The sequence below is a fragment of the Aulonocara stuartgranti genome (assembly GCF_965226115.1).
Source record: "Aulonocara stuartgranti genome assembly, chromosome: 9".
NCBI lineage: Eukaryota > Metazoa > Chordata > Actinopteri > Cichliformes > Cichlidae > Aulonocara > Aulonocara stuartgranti.
The window spans coordinates 15811311-15828457 of NC_138960.1; the positions used below are offsets into that span (position 1 = coordinate 15811311).

General features: G+C 39.4%; 1 protein-coding gene across 2 annotated transcripts in view; it reads right to left on the reverse strand.

Annotated features, from left to right (window-relative positions):
- Positions 1-3080, reverse strand: part of LOC309714738 (cadherin-10-like) — a 77969-nt gene extending 74889 nt beyond the window's left edge. The window contains exons 1-2 of one of the 2 annotated variants that reach the window (XM_082547403.1): positions 2903-2962; positions 1248-1551 (exon numbers count right to left, since the gene is read on the reverse strand). The gene's annotated coding sequence lies outside the window, so the exon portion shown is untranslated. The other variant, XM_082547404.1, reaches the window with a different exon arrangement.
- Positions 3081-17147: the final 14067 nt, after the last annotated feature.

A 17147-nucleotide genomic window follows, 5' to 3' on the forward strand; every position in this document is an offset into this window, starting at 1 on the left:
TGCAGAATATTCCCCGGGTAGTTTGACAACTCCCCCAAACAACTTCTTGGCTGCCTTCAGGCATATTACCTCAGGCTTACTTTAAGCCAGAGCAATAACTAACATGGAGCAATCTGCAGACAAACAGGAAAGGATGGCGAAACTTTTCCAAGCACAGAATTCAATTTTCAGGATTGTGCAGGGGCTACTGGATTCACCACACCTCTACCCCATCACCATGTCGATACCTGCAAGTTTGGAGTAAAACAGCCAAGTTAATCCCTTTATAGCCTGCCTGCATTATTCAGCGAATCCATTAAATATTTAAAGCCACATCACTGATATCATCTTGTTGTCAATAACGCTGGAGGACATGTTGTTTTTAGAAAACTTGAGTCAACTCCAGGAGTGCCCTCCCCCAGAAAGAGGAAAAGAAAGCAAGGCCTTTGAGCTGATCTCTAACAGCAGAGCAAAAAAAAAGAAGAGGCAGCAGAGCATCACAGTGCGACTGCAGGCGACCGCAGATAGACAGTCATCCGCCTTTATCAGAGCATGCTGTCCCACCTGCATCGATTCGCATCCCGTGGATTTGCCACTGGCTTCAGCGCGATCATCGGTGGAGAGGGGCGGAAAAAAAGGGAATCTTCACAGATAGATTCACGCGAGCGTCGGGGTGGGGGGTTGGGTTGGGGTGAAGTTTCATACGCGACAGAATAAAAGGCAAAGGTGCGTTGAGAGCCCAGGCCTGCATGATCGCATCACAGGGCAAAAAAGAAGGGAAAATGCGTCGCAGAGGACCTCTGTACCGGGAGGAGCACGCTTCCTTTCTACATCCACAAAAATGAATGAGAATTGTGCACAGAGCCCTTTCACGAAACAGAAAAGTTAAAGAACCCACTGGCCACAGATTGACCCCCGATATAAGTTGAATGAGCAGGCTCTGGACGTGCATACAAATAACTTCGATTCAAACTCATTTCCAATTCAAAGCCCGAAGTTACCCCACTAATTAGTCTCCTCCAAATATGGATTTTCTTTCTCTCTTTCTTTTTTTTGCCCCACTTGCGATTTCATTACAATCCATACAAGAGGAAACCGTCTTATAAAGGCGACACGACTAATTCGCTTTGGTCATATTCCAATATAAATTAACCCCGACTCGGACAATACAGCGCGCCGCAAAGACAAGAAGTAACTGTTCGAGCGGCGAATCGGGCACAAATGAGACAATTTCCCACCGGCGGAGAGAAGTTGCAAGCAAAGCTCACCTGATAATGAAGTTTATTCTAGGGAGGAAATGTTCCCGGGGTGTTGAAGGCGCACGTCGGAGCCAAGTGTGTATCCGTTCGCTGCAGCTTTTTTGTTGCCCGTTGTTCCACCTCAACTGCGCGTCTCAGTCGCGCTGCATCACTTCTCGCTGTGGATGTCAGGGAGGCTGAGAGGCTGAGGGGACTCAACCCTCCCATTGGCTGCCATTCACAAGTCCCCAGCAGAAAGGGAGAAGGGGAGGAAAGAAAGAAAGAACGAACGAAAGAAAGAAAGAAAAAAACAGTGCCACACTCCGACAAAAAACTAAACAAAAGGAAGATGGCAGAAAGGGGGAGATTAGGAGCTCCGGTGGGGCGAGCGCGTTCAAGTTTATTAATAAGCTTGATGTTTTATTTGTGCATCTGCATAATCCCCGTGATTAACAGCTGCAAAGTCATAGGTTGACTGCGGGTTGGGAGTCAATCAATAAATCTTTATATTTGCGAAAGCATCCAGTTAGGCTCGCTGCTTCCTTTAAAACCGTGTAAACCACAGATCACGGCTTATTACAATAGCTAATTAAATGTGAGTAACTGTGTGAACTCAAGTGTCATGCCAGGGCAAATTAGCATGTGTCTTAATATGTCCCTATTAAGCCTACAGCTACTATGCTTATGATAAATTCAATAATATGCATGTATTTTCTTTTGTGCGTCCAACAGAGCTGCAAATGTAAATGTACTTAAAGTATGGCTATGAATCAACTCTATGAACTGAATAATGCTGCTGCAACAATCACCATACACTTACTATTAAGGCACTTCTGTTAATAGCAGCCTGACTTTACTGCTGTTTCTACCACTAATACCTCACGATTAAATGCTACCGCAGGACTGTCCTTATTATTATTATTATTATTATTAGTCGAGGCTTCTAATATTAAAACCTCAATCTAATACAGCATCCCTGCTATGAACCCTACCTTTATAAAGGTTATTATTTTCATTTTTTGACACTTCAACTCAGTGGTCATTTCAGAGTCTGTAATCCAGTTTAAAACACTATGACCTCCCCAAATATCAGCTATAGCGATATTTGGGAGGGGGAAACATATATCAGCCTGTAACTAAACTTTCTCAGAGTAACTGTTTCGCTGGTGGGCACAAACATTGCGAGAGCCTCTCCTACCTTGAAAAGAAAACTTAATCTGTGTGGTCCGCTGATCTGCTGCTAATCATGTCAGACTTATATTTGGGGAGGTTTATGTGTTCAACCGGCCAAGACACGATTTTAGCATTTCTAAATATATCTCAATTAAGAGCACAATCAAGTGGGAAGTGCTCAAGCATAAGAGCACTACTGCAAATAGAAAAATGGGCTAAACTGAGCTTTTGCAGCTCAATAGATGCTTTAAAAAATAAATTTCGCTTGACAAAACAACTTTGCAGGATGTACAGTTTTCCATTAAGGCGTTTTTTGTAAGGCCACTTCACTACAAAAAATAAATTACAGAAATAAATAAATACATTTATTAAATCACATGTATATTTCCCCCTGGTCTGCGGTGCTATTTATTGATTTAGACTGTTTTGGCGTGAGTTGCCCAATTTTGAAGATTTCCGCTGCTAGGGATGTCGGCCTTCTCTTGAATATAATGGAAGTAAATGGCACTCACCTTGTGGCGCTCAAATCGTCACAAAAATACATTTTAAAAAATCATGACCCTTTTACTCCAAAATATCCACAAACCTTTCAGTAAGCGGTTTCATTTAGGAAGTATTTTCTTTCTACCAACACCCTTCAATCTTATCACTCCGCAGCAGGGAGCATACCTCTGCTCGTGATGAGTGGCTCGTGCTCAGGAGAGCGTGACAGGATGTAAATATTAATGGCGCCCCGCTTGGCTAAGCTGAAACATTGGCTAGCTTCACTTCTTTTGGTTGTCTAGCGTAAGATACAACAGAGATAAAATGAGATATTTTTATACTAAAACAAAAAAAAGTGGCTGTAATGGTGGCGATGGTTGTGGTGGGTATCCTGTATGACAGCAGCCAAAATATTAAGCACGGCCTATAACAAAATAGCAAAAAAGAAGAGCCATAAAAAAGCACAATAGGTTCAACAGGTTTAAAAAGACACACAAAGAAGGGGCACAATTAATATACTTAAAACGAGCTCGATAAATACAAATCTGAATAAAATATTAGAACATGTGTAGAGCTGAATATAACACAATGAGCAGCTCAGTAAGGAAAAACACACAAACACAAACAAATCTGGGAATCACATATGAAAAATCTAAATGGGTAACCAAATCTACAAACCAGATTAACTGACCCTTGTTTTTTGGTGACTATAGTACACTTATTTGTCCTATTGTGACTATTATAGTACATAAGGACACTTGTTATAACATATGTGGCATATAAAGTCAGTCAAATCGAACCCCATCAGAATCTATTGCTTATTTTGTACAATAACTTTAGTCTACTTGAAAAATCCATGCAAAATGTAACTTTCACGCTTTTAAAATGTCCAAGTTACAGACCCTCAAAGTGAATCAAAGAATTGGGTGCTTTTATTTATCCACTGTTTTTGAGCTCTCATAACTTCTTAAATACAGGAGACAAGCATGGAAATTTTTCAGGGTTGAAAAACACAAGCGATCTCTTACAAAATGCAACCAAATCCTTTTTATAACCACCCCAAGAGTCACAGTCATGGACTATATCAAAGCTTCAGTGGAAAGATTGCACAAGTTTAGTGTCTAGAACATAAAGTAGTAGAAATAAGCTTCTAGTATTTCATTGGAGAAAAATTCAAAAAATGCAGAAAAATTCAGTGAAGTTTTATGGGTGTAAAGTAGGTCCTTGTTCTAGCCAGTGAATGGTTTCCTTGTGTAATACCTGATTCATCTTCTAGCTTTGTAAAAACACTTCTAGACAATATTTTTTTTAACTCTCTCTAAATGTTAAATTTAGGATTTTAAGTCAGCTGATTCTGATTTAGTTTTAATATAGAATGTGTAAAAGATGAATGTAGCTATACCATGATGTCACCCACAGGAAGTCCCATTATGAAGCCGCTGTGTAGTATTCTCACCATCTTAGTGTTGAGCAAGGGGTACATCTGGCTAAAAAAACAACAACACACACGGTCATTTTGTCTGGCCCTTAGAGTCAATAAAATAACAAAATAATTGTCTTGTACAGTATGAAACCCAAAAACCCACCAGGAAGGTGTTTACAGAATTAAAAGCAAAGAGCTGTTTTCCCATAGATTTCAATGGGACTGGAAGCCTTATTGTAGCCACAGATATCGCCCCCTGCAGGCTCAAATTTTCAGGCTCAGAAGCATTCATCTGTTTTACTGTCTACTGAGGTTTCTCATGTGACGCCATAGACACACTGCTCGAGAGTTCACTATCATATTGGACATGTTACAATCACTGGTGGCTATGAAAAAACTGCATTCCCTGCTGGCTGGCAGTGGTTCCAGGAGGTTTCTGGCTCTCACTGGATGGAATCAGTTGCAAAGAAGCTGCTGCTGCTGATTGCTTTGGTTGCTAGTGGACTGTCAAGGTTGGCTGCAGTTTTTTTATGTTTCTCAGCAAAACGTGCTAACTACTTACCTGCTAGTGACGAAAGCAATCACGAGAAGGTTTATATAATATTAGTTGATTGGGAAATACATGCTTCCACTCTCTAGGCCTGTCTGACCTTCTATACGCAATCCTACATTAACAGCATGACTGTCAGGCCTTGAAAATGGTGAAGTCACGCGGTTAGTGGTCACATGTCTGCAATACCTCAATAGGAACAAACCAAATGGCAATGCAAAGGCTGATGTTGTAAAGAATATGTTATTATATTCCAAAGGCTTTGAGGTACATGTAAAATGCTGGTATGTGCACTGAATGCAATAAAAAAAACAACATAAAATATATTAAATCACAATCTAATTATGCTGTAACTATGTGCAACTCTTCAGCTGCTATTTACATTCAACATAAATGCAGTTTAATTCAAGTGTAGACTTTCCAGTGAAATAAAGTGATGAATTTGAATATTTGTGGAAGATTTCACTGTCATAAAGGTGCAACAAAGGCAGACACTCCAACTATAATCAGTCCCATAATTAAGCGACGAAGTCATGAAAGCAGTGCTGTGATGATGAGATATACAAGTAAACAAAGTATGATTTTTTGACATAACAGGATAATTAAGTTATGAGGTAACAGGAGTACAGGAAAAATTAGTAGATATATTCAAGACGTTTATAAGACTTCACAAACGAGGCTTCAAGGGGTGAAAATACATCAAGAAGAGAGCCCAGAGATGCACAGCCTGTTCTTTTATTTATCATTTGTGTCTCATAATTTTCACAACACTTAATGAAGCTTTAGCAAGACAAGCGCCACAAAGCATATGTCATTTATAATAAAAATGTGGGAGATGGGAGAAAAGTCTGCAGGCGTTTATGGTTTTATGGTTTCAAATTTCTCCCTCTTTCTCTCTCTTCTATGTTCCAAGCCTAAGACCCCACGCTGTGCACACGTTACCACCCATGCAGTGTTTGTGTCACGATGACCACTGGCTGCTGCTAGATTCATGAGTTTAATCCCTGGAAGTGCTCCAAGCATCCACTTTGCTGCTGTCCTGTCCTCTCAACCAAACATCAAACTCTTGCCTATAGCGCAAAATGCAGTGAGCCAAAGGGATGTCTGCATTTGGCATCATGTTCTATCAGGAGATCAGCCTGAGATGAATAACCGCTGCCCTTGACTGCACCATTGCCTCTGTATTTTGTGCAGATTATTTAACAGCCAGCCTCCATAAACACATCACAACAGTAAGAAGCTGTCTGCAAACACCAATTCTGACAAATCTTTACTTGTTATATTAATGTGGAAATGCGCTTTTTTGCTTTGATCTTTGTATTTAATATAAATGAGCAAATAAGAAACATACTGCTGTGAAAATGTGTGCAACAGCTGCCTTGTAAAGGACAGAATAGATTAGAAGAGAAAGCCTAGATATTCATCCTTGTGTGTTATTTTACAGGAAAATGACATTTATAGCGCATGGAGTTAGACAAGGCATGTGGAGGACAGCCTCGGTAGAAATTTGTGCTCCTATTATACCTGACAGCAGAGATACTTTAGGATTGGTCAGGAAAAGAAAAAAAAAAGAATTGCCAGGACTCTTTGCTTCTGTGTTTATAGACACCCATACTTCATTAATCTGTGTCTGGCTTTGCCAGGGTCTATCTGAAAGTGACAGAAAAAAACGAGGACACAGTGAGCTATGGTTATACCGCCAATCTACAAGCAGTGAACCAATCCATCCTCAGTCCTCCAGGCCGTCACGCCAGCACAGGCTCCCCCTCCTCCTTTCAGCATGAGTTCTTATCTTGTTTTTGTAAACTCATTACAGTTGGCGATTTGGCTGGCTGTGGTTGTTTGGTTGTTGGTTAGATTTAAGCCTTCTGTGTATTCATTTACACATCTGAGCTCTTGAAGGGTTAGCAATGGATTCAGATCTGTAAAAATAAAGAGGCAACCCAGATAATTAAAAGAATGAAATCAACAGTGTGTCCACAGGCTCCTAACAAAGACACAAATCATTAAAAAAGGAGTCGCAAGTAGAAGTCTGTAGTTTGATTTTGAAAAAAAAGTAAACAACTGGGAATTGTAGTAAAGAAGTGTAGTTGTAGTTTTTTATTAAAGTAGTAGGAGAAACGTATTCGTTATGGACAGATCAGAAATATTAGGTGGACATTTATTGCCAAAGGAGGACATACAGTATGTGGAACTGTCTTAAAATATATCATTTGGATTGTTATGAGTACAAATCATTTGCCACATTATACTGTATTAATAGTAGTGAACTGAACAGGCCCTGCTGCAGTCCGCTGGCTGTCCAGGAGTCCCAGTTGAGTGGAGTGCAGCTGCATGTTGGAACACTGCATGCCAGTGTAGTCCCACTGCAGGTCCAGCTCGGACAGCTGAGGCACTGAAGCCCAAAGCTGCGCCGGCAGATTGGCGCTCTCCATGCGGTCTCCAATAGCTGCGTCTGTTCTTGCTTTGGTTTAACAGTCCCTCTGGGCTTTTGAAACAAACCTTACACATGCTATTGCACATCTAGCTAGCTATTGCTAAATAGAAAAACAGAAATATAAATCTGAATAAAGATTATAATAATCAAATTTCATGTTATCTGTGGTATCTGTGACTTTGCTACTGCTTCATTACACTCAGGTAGGCATGACTGAGGACTGAAGATCAAACCTGGGATCAGTCATTGGACCAATATGGCTTCAATATTGTATCTAACTGTCAATTGGTTGGGGAGGAGGGAGTGGAGAGAGTGGGGGTAATTTAAGCATCTTAGCAGATTAAAATCTAAAAAAATTCAGTGCTTTTCTGATTTGGTGATGGGCTCTACAGGACTTTCACAGGGGACTGTGCTGTCTCCATTTCTGTTCACCTGTTCTGCAGCAAAATGGAGATTTCCCATTGCTTCTCTGTAGCAAACATAGTGTACTTTGCTATGGTCTGCTGAGGGAGTGACATCAGAGCCGGTGACACAGACAGACTGAAAGCACTGATTAGGAAGGCTGGCTCTATCATTGGTTGCAAAATGGACATCTTTGAAGCTGTGGTAGAGGAGACGTTATCCTCAGCCTGTGGCCAGTCCTGACTCTCTTCTTTAATACTTACTGAACAGGCAGCAGAGCACTGAACAAGGACAGACACAGGAAATCTTTCCTATTATATGCAGTAACTCTTTAGGATATTTATATCATCATTTAAGCTGTTGAATTTTCAAAATATGGGGCAAATAAAGTATTTCCTTTTTCTTGTTCTTTTTGTTAATCTGAGGAGTTGTTGTTAATTGCTGTTTATAGCATTAAACCTGGGGATTTTCCAGTTACTAACTGTTAGCTTCACTGTCACACTGTGGTGTTTTGTGTTGTCTTTGCAAGCCTTTTTTTGCCGTAGCTTTTGAGTGTGTCATAAACTTGTGCTCTGCTTGTTCATTGTTCAGTTCTACAAACCAGATGTGACAGGAATGTGTACCGTTGTACTACAAGGCCTCAGTTATATACAAGTTTACTTTGTATTTGCAGGTGTGTTATGAAGAGTTAGACAAAGAGATTGATATAAACACGAGTTCAACACAAAAGTAGACAGCAACTGTATAGTAATTACTCCTCTTTTATATCTTTTATTTTTCGTAAAGCACTTCAGGGTTTCCACCAGGAGGAGCGGGAGGCAGCCACCAGGGAGGATTTGTCCAATTACCAACGCGAAGAGGATGTGGGAATGCTCCAAATCACAGTTGACTTTGTTCATCTCCAGCAATAAATGATTTAGCCTCCCTCGGTTACTGGACTCAAGTGGATGAATAACAGCTAAACAGGAAAAACAGTATTAAATCACTCTTTCATTTAAAAAAAAAATCTTCCTTGTAGTTTGTTTCAAGCTGGGGTTTTTTAAAAGTATAAACATTGTTACCGTGGAAGCTGTTTAATAACTGATCATCTGCTATAATGTTTGGTTTGCTTTTAAAAAGGCTTTTGACACTAACGTCTAACGTTCCACATCCTCTCCACCTTGATCCAGCGTCTACTGACGTCATTTCTGAGGGAGGTTTTCATGGATTGTCTCAAGAGGTTACCTCAAGTACTTTGCCTCCTGTTTGGACTGTTAATGCTTTACACTTCAAATCAACGATGGATGCTTGGCTTGAGACCGAAAACAAGGGAGTTCCACCAAATCTGCAAGCTTTTGATGAGCATGTGGTTTTAAACTATTACGCGTGAACATTATTTATGCTTTGTGACTTTTGACAGTGCCAACGTGTGCAGGCTAAACCTACTCTCTGCCATGTTGGTCTCTGCTAAAAAATCATGCTGCCAAAGATGTCCCACTTGCTATCCTTCTTCCTTCTTCCTTCACCAGCATTAATTACAGTTTAAGATGAGCAGCGTCAGTTATTTTAGAAAGGCGAAAATAAAATATGCATATAACTGATTTGAAGACTGTTTTTCTTTTTTTACCTTTATTATAAGTGTGTGAAAACAAAACCTGTTTCTCATTTATTCTTATGCACTAAGGCACTCAAACCCAGTGTACTTTGAAAAAGTAATTAATTATAGTTACTAGTTACTTCTTCAAAAATGTATTCAGATCATTATGTATTTCATTCCTTATGTGCTTGTATATTATCAATACAAACAACAGCAGTAAGAAACCTAGTTTTAAAAAGCTCTATAGCATTATTATCACTTTGACATTCAGATCAGTCTATTGACCTTGAAGAAGAGGTCAGAGATCAAATGTGACATGATATTTTAAATATTTAGAGCGTACTTTATATTCCGACAATGCCCACCACACATGAAAGAAATGGAGTTTCTAAGTTATAAGGCTTTTTTGTCAGTTTGTGACCAATAAAGCTTGAGGTTGACCGTTGACCTCAATCTACATCCCAAGTTTTTATTAGAATGAATTCAAAATGTATTTTTCTATCGTGTTACAGATAGAAAATACTGGCGCGGGAAGAGGTACCCCTCAGCGCCCTAGTATATACCTACACTATCAGTTTCAAAATCTTATGTCGCCTTGTTCTCAAGTTATCGCATTCACAAACCTTTCAGAAAAACTGACCTCTGACCTTGAGGTCAAGGTTTTTAGTAGATGCGCCTATGGTATCGATTTCAAAATCCTAGGTGACTTCTTTCTCGAGTTATTGCATTCACAAAACTTTCAGAAAACTTGACCTCTGACCTTGACCTTGAGGTTGAGGTTACTCTGATTCGAACACGTCTGAGATTTTTAGGAGATACACCTTTGATATCCATTTGAAACTCTTACGCTGCTTTGTTGTTGAGCTGAGTCCGCCTGCCAGGCAGGATGACGACAATAAAGACATACATGCAAATGATGCCAAAAACATGGTATCCTTGGTAGAGGTAAATTTGAACTCCTCATTTGATGTTAGAACTCAAAAAATATAAGCAGTGTGAAAATAAGAATAGGACATTTTAGGTTTAACTAAAGATGCAAACCTTATGTAAGTTAAGTAAACTAGAAAATATGATGTGATTCAACCAAATCCTGGTGTAATCTCTTTTAAAGAGATGTGTAGTTTAGAGGCTAAAATAGGCTAGTAATTAACAATTTCCAACATTACAGCACAGGCTCAGCTTCTCACTTCCCTCCCTCTGAGTTTGCTACCTCGTGTTTGTGTGTTTAAGTGATGAAATCTACATTAGCGGAGCAGCAATGAACGTTTTTCTGAACTAAAAGAAGACCTGGGACCTAGTTAGTTTGCATGAACAGTGATGCTATCAGAGCGGAAAAAAGTTCAGTCCACAAATGACTTTCATAAGAAAACAAAGAAGAGTTTTACACATGTTAGAGATTGCTATCATAAATGTGTTTTATTCACTTTGGGGACTCATTATGTATGATTAAGCTGACTAATTTTATTATGCTTTTTTAATTTTTATTTTAAGGGTGAGACTTTGAGCTCTGCTGTGGCAGAACCCTAGAAAAGGAAATCAATAGGTCTCCTTTTAGACGCACAGAGTCCTATAAACAATCCCAGAAAAAGATCGATACGCTACAGGAAAGTGAACAAGGGAGCACAGAGGAGTCAGGCGCCCAAGCACCTCGTATCACAGATATCATAGTCTTCTTTAAAGAATATCAGATACCATGTTGTTCTGTGGGGCTAAGATAAGTTTTTATCAACACAGTTTCCCAACTCCAGAGAGAAATAAAAAAAAACTGCATAATGTTTGGATCTTCTAACTTGAAGGACTCCGTGGTATAAATATTCACTATGTCGCAAATAATGCTGTGTCTCCTGCAAAAAACTGGAACTCGGCCTGAAGTCGACCGTATTTCTTCTGTCATTTTCAGCTGAGATAAAGAGACGCTTAACACAAGGAAATAACTCGGGTCCAGGCTTGTTTACAGCACATATACAGTACGTTGCAAAAATGATCTTTAGGGGCATATCTTGAATTGGTGCATTGTTTCGAGTGAATCACACTTAAAAACAGCTGATGGTCACAAGTTTTCCACTGCATGGCAGATTGTTTTCTGTAGTGCTTAGGGGTTTGACCTTAATATCAGTTTGACACGCCTTCATGATGCACATTTACTTTGACTGCTGACCAAGCTGCCTTTCTGTGGAAGTGCTCCTGAGTATGAAAAAAATGTGAGGTAGGCTAATCGGACAGGCAAGATGGAAATGCTTTAATTTTGCAAGCACCGAGAAGGCGAACGCTGCACTAAACGGTCGATTAAGGTGAGATAAACCAAAGCGGCTCAAAATAAAGTCACAAAGTATTCTTCTCTCTCTCAAAAACCACCGAAAGAATTTTTTCAAACATTCAGCCCACCTTTTCTAGCCAGTGCCGAGCTGAAAATTAGGCCTGAGCTAAATGTCAGAGGGCTGTTCACACTTAGAATGTCTCTCTGCTCCTCTAATGACTGTGGAACACGGGGCATTATCTTTAGTACATGCGACAGGATAAGGAGAACTGCTGTGAGGAGCTGTGCATAACTCTCCATAGAGTGCAATTAAGTAGTGATGTGCGATACCACTGATTTCCTTTCCGATCCGATACCAAGTAAAATTCAGGGTGGTATCGGCGATACTGATCCGATACCGATACTCTGTACAAAAACTTAATGTTTCATTGCATTTCATAATACAATATATAATTTTATGATGTAATTGTAATAATAACATAACCATATTGCTTCATAATGATTAGAGGACATCAGACAACTTGTTTTTATTGCTTAATAATACAGAATAATCATATAGAAATAAAAAAAAAAAACTGAAGTTGTGCGCTATTTGAGCATGTTGCCTGCCTGCAGCACTAAAGGACTCTGCGAGAGACGTCTGTGTCCCTGTCCTCCTCTTCAGTTCGCCTCAACATAAGCTCATCATATTCTGTGATGTGATTTACTCCGAGGTGTTTGACGAGGTCAGTGGTGTTGCCACAACACCTCACTGTCTTGCCACATATATCACAAACCTGCGTCTGGGCTGTTTGTGGAGGTAAAACGCGTCCACACATGACTCTGTTTGCGCTCAGCCATTGTTGTGAGTGTGCAGGCCAGGGGCTGTGACACATTTATACAGCCGTATTTCACATATGACTATGAAAGGCGTAAGAGGAAGTAGTTCCTTCCAAATTAGACAATCCGAATGGTATAGTTTCTTTCCACTGCGTTCATTTTAATGGAAAAACTACAAATTTACCCCAGAGTACTAAAATATCGATATTATAATATGAGAATCGATTCTAGAACATAAATTGCTGGTATCGGAAGAATCGATATTTCAGTATCGATCCGCACACCACTACAATTAAGAGCTCATACATAGTGTGTATCCCTTCGAATTCTGCAATAGAGCTGATCTGGGAGAGGACAGAGTGTACTATAGCAATAATGACACTCTGCTGATAACATTTGGTTGCAGGGAAATAGTCAGTGTTAAAGGTTTCAAAAACTTCCAGAGATAAACCGTGGTCAGCAAAACATCGAAATGATAAAGAGATGTTTTTAATTGCTTTTGACTCCCTGAATATTGCTCAAAGCAAAACTGTGTAACTTCTGAAAGGAGAACTCTTTCACATATAAAAAAAATTATTTCACGAGCAATCCAGTGCACGCCTGTTAAATGCAGAGTTCTGAAGAGCCAACGCTATTATGGGTGACAGAAGTGGTGATCTTGGTAGACTAGTTAGTCGAAATTATAGACTAGTTAACTAGTTAGAATCAGCCAATCACATAGATATGTTCAGATACAGTCAAGGTGACCAAACTTGAGCATCAGACTGGTGGAGAAAGGTGATTTAAGTGCTGGTGAATGTGACTTGTTTGTTGGGTTTGTTGGTGTTGGTCTGAGTATTTCAGAATCTCCTAATCTACTGGGATTTCCCCACACAAACATCTCCAGGGTTTACTGAGAATGGTCAGAAAAAGACAAAATATCCAGTAAATTCTCTGGGAGACAACGTCCTGTTGAAGTCACAGGTCAGAGGAAAATGGCCAGCTTCAAGCTCTTTGGAGGGGAACATTCAATCAAGCAACCACTCATTGCAACCAGGATATGCAGAAGAGTATCTCTGAACACACATGAGCTTCAGCAGCATTAGACCACACTGGGTGCCACTCCATACTGAGGCCACAGGCTACAGTTTGCACTGGTTCACCAAAACTGGACAAGAGAAGTTTGGAAAGATGTTGCCAGGTCTAATGAGTCTCGAATTCTGTTGCATCATTTGGACGGTCAGTATTATAAGAAATTATATGTCTATGTCTACAATTTGAACCCTTTAATACCAACCGAGTTCTTTTAAATGCCACAGCGTATCCGAGTGTTGCTGCTGACTATGTCCATGTCTTTGGGACCACAGGGTAACCTCATCTGACAGCTCATTCCAGGAGAATAATGTGACATGTCACAAAGCTCAGATCATCTCAAACTGTTTTTGAACATGACGATGAGTTCACTGTACTCAAATTTCACCAGATTGCAATCCAATAGTGCACCCTTTGGTATGCAGTGGAACAGGCGATTCATATCATGAATGTGCAGCTGACAAATCTGCAGTAACTGTGTGATTTTAGCTTATCAATATGGACCAAAGTGTCTGAGGAACATTTTCAGCACCTTGTTGAATATGAGCAATAGGGGTGGGTTTTAATAATCGATTTATCGATTAAAATCGATTCTGGCTTGGATAACGTGATATCGATTCATTAAAATCCTGAAGCGATTTTTTAATACAAATTTATTTTGCCCGAAATGCCAGAATCTCAGGTGAAACCTCACAAAATTTCGACAACCACCAAACAGCTAAAACAGTAAATGAGAGCACGAACACGGATTCTGCACAAAGACGTAAACACAAAGTGCGGACCCGCCGACGTATCAGAATCAGTGAGATGTCGCCTTTCTCACCCGACGGCACGGACACGGTTGGGGCTGAAAGCTGACAGCTTGCTGATTCTGATGTTTCGGCGGCTCCGCGCTTTGTGTTTACGTAATTTTTTCGCTGATTCTAAAGCTGTTAGTTTTATCTCTCTCCAAACATTATTGACTGAACCAGCAGCAAAAGAAGATCCAAACTACGCTTCACTTAAACATCGTCATGAATTCCCTCTTACTTTTGCTGTTTTGCTTCTACCAGGATAAAATCACACTTCATGCACAGCTCTCTCTCTCTCTCTCTGTACTTGAAGAACAGTTTCTTGTCTAAAAATCTGTTTTCTGCATTATTTGCTTGCTTGTTACGCACAAGACGACCGTTATTTACAGCACTGTCGGCCGCTGTTTTTTTTTTCTTTTACTTACTTCCCAAAAAGAAAACCTAATTTCTGCCGTTCAATAGGCTACTGAACAAATTTAAACTTTTTAAAATTATACAAAATGCAAAACGCTTAGCCGTGTCTCTAATAAAACCACTGTAACTTCAGAGGTAATGTTCATATGTTGATTAATGGTTTTCTTTCATTTTTGATGCACTGCAGAATATTTTTATAAAATCCCAGGCCAGGAAAATCACCTTCATGTTTTTCTGTTTTATCTTTAGCTGCTTTGACACAAAGGCATCTGCTGTGATGCTTGCACCTTTGATAAAGTCTTGCGAGTGTCAGCTTCCTTTTTATAGATACAAAAATATGTAAATGTACTGATCTGAATTATAATACTTCTGACTGTCTGAGGCAAAATTTCCAAGATTTAAATCGAATTGAATCGAATCAAATTGAATTGAATCGTGGATTGAATCGATTCGGACCTTGTGAATCGGAATCGAATCGATTATAGAAATCAGTGATGATACCCAGCCCTAATGAGCAATGAGCTACAGCCATTTGGATAAAGTGGCCAATACCTGGATTACCTAAAGGTTTCTACACACCGGATGCAATAATCTTTTCATAAAATAATACTATTTTACCTCAGACACACAGCTAGACACTGCTCCAAGTCAATCAGTTCTCTAAAATGATTTCTCTTCCTCCTCCGCCTGGCACCAACTCTGCCAATTAGAGCTCAAACTGTCCCACGGACATCCTGAAATATGTATGAAAATGGTTGTGATGGACCCAGAATTTCAGATTTTTCCTTTCCTTTCCTGGTTTAAAAACAACAACACAACAACATCATGGTCTGATGTGTTGATGTTGTTGTGTTGTTTTTGTTCGAATCTAATAAAATTGGCACCAACAATGTAAATTTTAAGCCTTAATAACAACTTTATGTTCAGTTCAATTTAATTTTATTTGTATAGCATCAAATCGTAACAACAGTTGCCTCAAGGTAAAGATCCTACAGTAATATGGATATAATCATACACATATGAATAGAACACTTCTATACAGTTGCTATTAAAAGGGCAAATTACACATAAAGAGGAATAGTACCTGACTGTGAACAGATTTAATTCAGCTCTTAACATGGGAGTCTGTGGGTACTAAATTTTGGAAGTACCGTATTTTTCGGACCATAAGACACACCAGATTATAAGGCGCATTAAGCGTAACAAAACAGTAAAAAGGGGTCAAATTTTACTCTTCTCATTCTTCTTGCTTCCTCCACTTCTGTACCATTAATTCATTAATGTTGAATTCTTCTCTCTTCACCATCGGAAACCCTCACGTTAACTTTTATTGAGTGGAAAAAAAGTTAGCTTTTATCCAGCTTCACTGTGTTTATGCTATGCTAACAAAGCTGTGTTGCTAGCGATCACGTAGCACAACATTATATACCAGCTAGTCCAACTTCAGTAACCCTACAAATGTCACTGCGGTTTAGTTTTCTGTCTTCATTTATGTTGGAAGTGATAGCAGAGCTGTAGCTACGTTTTAAATTTTCAGAAATCTCTCAGTCAGAACATGGCATATCATGTTTAGATGCGAACTAGCGAGCTAACTTCCTGCTAACTTCTAACTCCATTAAAAAAGAATTTTAATAAATTCTGTTTTCATGGATGCCTGGATATTAAACTTAACTTACACCTGGTAAAGCAGCAACACTGATCATTTTATTAAAGATGAAATAATTTAGATGGTTTTTTAACTCTCAGTGATGCCGCAGCGTTTGACTTTGGAACCTGAAGCGGACGGAGTTTTGGACCCAGATTACTCCACGAGGCTCTTGACTACGGTAGCCGTAATGCTCCGACTATCCATCAAGCAGTGCGGCTTCGTAGCTTACCAAAGTTGTACAAAAACATTTTTTGACAGATTTTTGAACACCGTGTACCACATAAAATCCATTTGAGGTCAGTAAGCACAACCAGAATTCAGACGCACCAGATTATAAGGTGCACTGTCGATTTTTGAGAAAATTAAAGGATTTTAAGTGCGCCTTTTAGTGCAGAAAATGTGGTAGCTACAAGAAGTCACTACAAGAGGAACTGCTGTTTTAGTCAAAATACATTTGAATAGCAGCCCAAAGATATTGGGCAAATATTGTAAGGTTGTTGACTGTATTTTTGTCCAAATACGGCCAACAGCTTCTATCTTCCTCCCATTCAACATTCTACATTACCTTCAGTTGTTCAACAAAGCCAAAGAAGTAACGATGAAAGGACAACGTAAGCTTTGCTGTTTACAATATATAAACAAGAATTAAAAATATTTTCAACACAACATCTTTCTCCCCCTCCGCCTTTCATATTGTTTACATTGCGCATAGTTTCTGGTTGTGTGTAACATCATGTTAAAATCAAACAGATGAGCAGTGCTGAGGCAAAGTTTTGATTATGGTATTTTGTTTATCAACTTCCAAATTATCCACTTTTTCTAATGACCAAGGAGTTGTTAGTGTTTCATTTAACTTATAGTATGGTACAGTGCCTCCATATATAAA